Here is a 6,084-nt window from a genome sequence, read left to right as displayed (position 1 = left end):
GAAGTACTTGCTGTTTAGTTTTGCTGTGCAAAAGATATATTTAATACGCACTTTACTTTTTTAAAAGCTTGTGTAGGGCTGGGGATTTAGCTCAGTGGTTTCGCCTCCTGCTGCGCAAGCTCAAGGACCCAAGTTCAATCCCTGGTACCAAAAAAAAAAAAAAAAAAAAAAGGCTTGTGTAAAATTAGTGTATTAAGATATTTTTCCATCTAAAGTGAGTAATCATTTAAGTGAACAAGATTTCAAGGGTGATTCCCCAGCCAGTACCTTCCCCTCCAAGTAATCGATGTTAAAAGAAACAAACAAACAGGCGCGGGCATAGTGGCACACACCTGTAGTCCCAGCACTCAGGAGGCTAAGGTAAGAGGATTGCCAAGAGTTTGAGGCCACTCTGGGGTACATAGTGAGTTCAAGGTCAGCTTTAACTACATAGGGAGACCCTGTCTCAAAAAAAAAAATGCAGAGTGCTTGGCAGGACCATGAGGTCCTGGGTTCAATCCCTAGCATCACACACACACATGCACACACGGGGGGGGGGGAGTATAAAATTCAGCAAGTGCTGTACCACTAAGCTCCACTCCCAGCCCTTTTTTTTGATGGTCCTGCTAAATTGTGCAGGCCACCCTTGAATTTGAGATCCTGCTGCCTCAGCCTCCCAAGCAGCTGGGATTATAAGTGTGTGCCACCACACCCAGCTGGAGTCTTTCTGACCTGCCTGCTCTGCTTACTCCAACCTCAAATCCACCTGAAGCAGGACTTGTTTCCATGCTTGAGCTGCCAAAGAGCTGCTGGAGAATGATCACACCCTGGTAGGGATCAGGGCCATGTGACAGAGGGTCCATAGCCCAAGTGCCCTTGTTTGGAAATGCACTTATGTGCACGGGTCAACTCTGCAACCCCCTTCCCTAGTCTCTTCAAGGCTCCTAAACAGGCCTGGCATAGTAGATGCCTATAATCCCAGTACTCTGGGAGGCTGAGGCGGAAGGATGCCAAGTCTGAGCCCAGTCTGGGTAACTTAGTGACTTAGCAAGATTGTCTCAAAACTTAAACAGGCTGGGAAGGTGGCTCAGGCTTGTTCTGCCTCCAAAGATTCTGGTTCAGTAAGTGCGAAGAGGCCTGAACTTGTGTATTTCTCCCAAGTTCCCAGGTGAAGTTGCCACTGTCAGCTCAGGGAACATGCTGTGAGGCTAGCGCCCATGCTGGCCTCATCTCTTTTTCACTTCAGCTCAGAGGGAGAACCACTACGTGGGCCCCTTTGGCTCCCACTCTTCCGTTACTGCAGCAGTCACTGTGTTCCCAAAGGATGTCATTAAGAGTACATTTTGGGGGGCTGGGGATTTAGCTCAGTGGCACCAAGCCTGCCTTGCCAGCACAAGGTCCAGAGTTCAGTCCTAGGTACCAAAAATTTTTTTTTAAATTAAGGAAACATCCAGTGAAGCAGATGTATTCTCTTGTGACCATTCTGCACCATTTCATTAATTCTGATAACAGTATCTCCATTTTCTTTTAGAAATCTATTTCTCGCTCCATGATCCACACTAGTTTCCCTAACTCCCCACCTCTGCTGGAACATATAATCCAAGCCTGGCCAATCAGATTTATGTATCTTCCTTGGCCACTGGGCTAGTTCAGGATAGGGCTGTGCCCCAGTCAAAGCCAGTGACAGGCACCAAGTGAGACTTTCTGGGGCTTCAGGGAGAGAGGCAGACTCATTTCCATTTGACAGTAGGGAGCACGTGAACCTAGAGTTGCAGCAGCTATCTTGCTCCATAAGCAGGAAGCTGTCAGACTGTTGACAGGGCCAATGTACAAGAAGGGGGGAAAGATAAGATTTGCTTGCCCTAGTGACATAATTTAATGTGTCTACCCTCGACTAACATGTGAACTAAATTTTCTCTTTGCTGAAGCTAGTTTGGGTTGAAGTTTCTGTCACCTGTGACGAGGCTGTTGCTTTGTCCCCTTGGCTTCCAGTAGCGCAGATAAAGAGCTTTTCCCCCTAACATGGTGCAGGATTAAGGTGGGTGGTCTCAGAGCAAAGAGGATGAGGTGAGCCCCCAGGTCTGGAGATGAGAACTGTGGGCAGCTGAGACTCTGAGCAGGGGCAGGAATGGAAGGTGTTTGTTTCTGCAGAGGCCTTTGCAGCTGAGAGCAGAGGCCTCCCCGTGCAGAGCAGCTGTGGGACACCGAGCCATGCTGGTCAGTGTAGGGCGCCCCCTGAGGACAGTGAGCATGGAGGGCAGGAAGAGGGCCACACACAGTGGGCACCCAGGGTGCCCGGCCTGGGAGCAGATGCTCAGCGGCAGCACTGAGTACAGTAAGAACAAAGGCACCCACGGAGGATGCAAATCCCAGCCCTACAAGCCATGAGGGCTCTGCTCTCATGAACGAGATTAATGCCTATATTATAACATTAAGGGGAGGCTTCAGAGGACGGCCTCTTTACCTTGTGCCAGGGGAGGATGCAGCATGAGGTGCCATCTTGACAGCAGAGAGCTGACTTCATCAGATACCAGCCTGCGATTGCTGGGTCTTGAACTTTCCAGTTTCCAGGACTGTGAGAAATTTCTATTATTTATGTTACCCGGTCCAATGTAGTGTTAGGGCAGTAGGAACAGACTAAGACAATCTGTGATCTAGGGTTTGATAATCTGTGATCTAATATCATATCATGAGTTCTAGCCACATGGTTCTTATAGTTATCATTATATATAAATATATATACTATATACAGTGTCACTATATGTAGTGTTATCACTGTATATCAAAGTGTAACCCACAGCAGCCCTTTTTAAAGTTTTCATTTGCAGACCATTCAGTAGCCACTGTAAAATGCTTTTATTCAAGTAATTACACTGGTACATCTAGTGGGGTGATACTTTATTTTTATTTTTTTATTTTTTTTTTGGTACCAGGGATCGAACTCGGGTCCTTGTGCTTGCGCAGCAGGCAGCGAAACCACTGAGCTAAATTCCCAGCCCAAAATTTCAGTTTTTCATTAAGTTTTTTTTTTGTTTTTTTTTCTGAGACAGGATCTTACTTTGTAGTTCAGACTGGCCTTAAACTATCTGACCCAGGCTGACCTCAAACTTGAAGTAATTCTCCTGCCTCAACCTCCTTCTGAGTGCTGAGACTACAGACGTGCACCACCATGCCTAGCTTACATTAAATTCTTTTGCTGCTGAGTGATGTGACTAAAGAGAATGCGTGACAAAACTGCTTTAATACACCCTTGCCTAAGACTTTTAAATGTAATTTAACTAAATTAAAATTAGTGTCATAGCCAAAGGAATGGAATGAAAAAGGACATGCATTTTATCGGTTAGTTAGCATTTACTGAACACCTCCTAAGGGCAAAACATGGGCACTAGATCCAAGAAAGGATGTTGGAGACACCCTGGGCACAGAACTGGGGTGTGTGATTGGGGTGGAGGTGAAGAAAGAGAGCGGAAGGAAACAAGGAAGGGGGAGTCTCCGAGTGCGTAAACCTGGAATACAGACCAAACACCCTGCATTGTGTTCCTCCAGGTAGGTGCTCTTTCACACCAAACCACAGAAATCAAATTATTCCTGTCAAAGAAACACCTGCCAGCTCTTCTCAAGCATTGTGTCCTACCAATACAGAAATCAGTTAAGTGGTATTTTATGCAGCTCTCTCACGTTTTAACTACAGCCTGAGAGGTGTTTACACGGCTGAAAAAGGAGTAATTAAGCACAGGCAAGTCTCTGAAACTACATCTGCTGCGGTGGTGTCCTGGGCCCCCTGCTCTGCACCTGCACCTCTGGAAACCTAGTTAGGGAGTGGGGTGTCAGGCCAGGACTCTGCTTCAAACCAAGCCTGGGTCCCAAAGGATGCGAAGAGCACCTGGGTGGTTAGATTAGCACCACCCTTCAAGCTGGCTCAGTGTCCCCGGTGGTCTGGACTGTCAGTGGCACTGATCAGGAAAGGGCTCAGGTTGTGCACTTAGCAGTTCCTAGCTTTAAAAATCAGGCACTAGGGGCCCGGGATTTAGCTCAGTGGTTCCACTGCCTGCCTCGAAAGCACAAGGTCCCAAGTTTGAGCCCCGGTACCAAAAAAAAAAAAAAATCAGGCACTATTTTATTCTGGAAAAAAATTACAAATACCTATCCAGAGCAAGTTTGAAGGTCCTAGGACTAAGAAACAACTTTGAAAAGAAAGTTCTGCTGATCTAAAAACATTTGGCAAAACTGGTATTTTAGCAACATGTGCTGGAGAATATCCATTTGTAGCCCCAGAGATGAGGAGAAATATCTGAGGGAGAGGCAAGGAGCACAGAGAGGATTCTGCTGGTGTTCTTGCCATTTTAAAAGCAAACACGACAAAAAATGGTTAATGTATTCTCGATTTTTAAAGCAAAGTCAGTGCGCTTAGGAATCACCTACTGTGTATCCTGGCATAAAATTGGAACGGTAAAACATTGACCTATGTGGTCAGGGTATGGGGGGAGGGCTTGACAGACCAAGAGGGTTTCAGGTTCCAAATGAAAGGTTTGTCCTATTTTTTTTGTAGAATCTGTGTATTTCCTAAAAATCTCCATCTTTATAGAGTTTTAACAAACTAAATTTTCTTAGACTGAAAGACTGGCTAAATTTTTATTCTGAAACCAGTTTTCGGGAACATAATTGCCAATACATAAATCATTGATTCAACTACCAAAAAACAGTTCATTGCAGTAATTTTATTATTTATTTATTTGTGATATTGGGGACTAAACCCAAGGCTTTCACCTCCAGCCCCTTTTTGAGACAGTCTTGCCAAACTGCCCAAGCTGAGGTTGAACTTGTGATCAGCCTGCCCTCGGCCTCCCAGAGTGCTAGGATTGCAAGCCTGCACTACCACACCTGGCTTAAGCCACTATGGCTTGCAGAAATTCTTTTGTATATTTCACTGTCGGTTTTGGCAGAACTTACTGTAATATCTATTTTCCAATTGTTATATTAGGGGTAAACATTCTAGTGTAAGAAATGTGGATTTTGGTGCTGTGCACGGTGGCATACAACTGTGATCTCAGCACTTGGGAGGCTGAAGCAGGAGGATCACTGAGTTTGAGGCAAGGGAAGGGGAGGGGGAGGAGAAGAGAAGAAGGTAGAATGATTCTGGTTTTATTCCACAGCAACACTTGCATGATAGTAAACTGCAGATGTTAAACTACCTCAAAAATGCAAAGCTAACAAAAAGATGTTAGAAAATGCCAACCAAGTAGGAAGCAAGAAGAGGTCTAAGGATCTGAGCAGGTCACTTGAACTACTTTGCTTTTGCTTTGTTTCTTTTGTTTTTTGGTACTGGGAATCGAACTTGGGACCTCACATATGCCAGGCAGGCGCTGTGCCGCTGAGCTACATCCCTGGCCCTACTTGAAGGACTTCGGATCCAGCTGTCCTTTTATAAACCAATAAATTTGTTACTATGCTTTTTTTTGGTACCGGGGATCGAACTTGTTACTAAAATCCCAAGGTTACTGTAGGGTTGCTTTTTATTATAGAAATGTGTAAGCTGGTATATACTGTTCAGAGACTTTCTCTTCTGAGTTTAATCTTTATGCCCCTGCCCTTTTCGCTGAAAGCTCTAAGAGGTTCTCCATCACTGGCCTATGCTGTAGTAATTCTTTTAGATGTAAATACTAAATAAACCTAAGTGGCTGACAGGATGATGGCGGACTGGGTCGCTTATGAGGTGTTCGAGCCAAGGCACACCCTTTCCTCCCTCACATGGATGGGCCAGCGCACCATGGCCCTATTAAAGGACTTTTTTTTTTCTTTGCTGTGGGGTGGCACGGAGCCCACGGAACAAGGGAGTGGCTCGCTGTTTCGTAAGGACTACCTCAGATTCAGGGTTGAAGTGCTGTTGAGAAACAGCAGAGAAGTGTTGCATCAGGCACGCAGAAGGTGCACAAGGCTTTCTGTATTTCTCCTCTCTTCCCTCAGCTACTCAACAACCTTCCAACTCACCACACCTTCATGCCTCACCATCATTTCTGCTTACACTCCACTAACAAACTCAGCCCATGGCCTTGCCTAGCTGCAAGGGGGATGGGAAATCTAGACTTTACCCAGCTCTGCTGTGGG

This window comes from Heterocephalus glaber, unplaced genomic scaffold (assembly GCF_053883595.1).
Source record: "Heterocephalus glaber isolate CG9 unplaced genomic scaffold, H.glaber_assembly_v1.0 deba00001555, whole genome shotgun sequence".
NCBI lineage: Eukaryota > Metazoa > Chordata > Mammalia > Rodentia > Bathyergidae > Heterocephalus > Heterocephalus glaber.
The sequence above is the reverse complement of the archived record's forward strand: the minus strand, read 5'-3'. Positions refer to the sequence as shown.